Source organism: Ceratotherium simum, chromosome 16 (assembly GCF_057802395.1).
Source record: "Ceratotherium simum simum isolate JZ-2026a chromosome 16, ASM5780239v1, whole genome shotgun sequence".
Classification (NCBI taxonomy): Eukaryota; Metazoa; Chordata; class Mammalia; order Perissodactyla; family Rhinocerotidae; genus Ceratotherium; species Ceratotherium simum.
This window is the reverse complement of record NC_141915.1, coordinates 40,445,543-40,446,590: the sequence shown is the minus strand read 5'-3', so window position 1 is coordinate 40,446,590 and position 1,048 is coordinate 40,445,543. Positions and strand designations below refer to the sequence as shown.

Here is a 1,048-nt window from a genome sequence, read left to right as displayed (position 1 = left end):
CCCAAGGCGTGGTGGCAGCTCTAAATCTCAGGAGTTTGTATAGCACGTGCAGTAACAAAGAACAACCACCCAAACGGAACCACCGGGTTCTCACCTCTCTCCCTAAGCCTCCCTGTCCGCTAAAAATAAAAATAAAACTACAGCCTTCTACAACAGCTCATTGAATACAAATTCCTTTAATAATTAACAAAGAACTTAATTCCTCATTTGAAATAGAATACTGGCCAACGATTTGGTTCGAAATAGATCGAACTATATGAAATTGCCGACATCCTACCTGTTTGGCTGACAAAAACGGCAATTTCATATGGTTCAACCTAAATAATTTTTGAGTCCATTGACGATTGACACAGAAATACAAGAGAGCCTGGAGGTGCGAAGTTAAGGGCAGGCTTCCCTTCTTGACTGACGGACACAGTGATTGGAGGCTGGGATACAGGATGTAAACCCTCTGGCCTCATGATTTTCCCCAGGACAGCCTCAAAATTCCTCTGACCAATGAAAGTAGAGGCTGAGATTTTAAAGTATATTCCTGTCATTTAGGCAACTCTGCTTCACGTGATATATAAACATTTTTTTTTTTTTACGATCATCAACGGCAGATGGCAGTTGTATAAAACAACACCAAGAGCCAGCTTCACGCTCAGGAGACAACGCTGCGCCTCCTCCTCGTGGTTTCGGGTGCTCTATACGTTCAGAGAAACCTCTCTAGTAACAAACTATAGAAATGATCCCTGAAAGTATAGTCTTTATAAACATTTTTTAAATTAGTTTTTTCTTTTTAACACAAGCATCCTAATAAAGGAGCTTGAGGGAAGAAGAGATTTAAAAATCATGATCTCACCATTGCCTCTCTGTCTGAGGTTCTACAGAAAAGGAAGATTTGCTAATTGGTGGAGTAGAACCCCCACTGACTAACTGTGAGACTGCAGGGGTGACTGCGCTACAGGGACCAGTGGCAGTGGAGGACTGGGTCCAGGATAGACACAGACAGTGTCAAAGACCAAGTGTTAAGAGTGCAGGGACTTCTGATTTGAAAATGGGAGAA

The 1,048-nt window shown here is 42.3% G+C and overlaps 1 non-coding gene across 1 annotated transcript; it reads right to left on the bottom strand.

The window, feature by feature from the left end:
* Nucleotides 1–543: 543 nt before the first annotated feature.
* LOC147915018 (small nucleolar RNA U3) lies at nucleotides 544–750 on the bottom strand. The gene has a single exon (XR_015554859.1). It is a non-coding gene; the product is annotated as a small nucleolar RNA U3 (small nucleolar RNA).
* Between the last annotated feature and the right edge of the window lie 298 nt (nucleotides 751–1,048).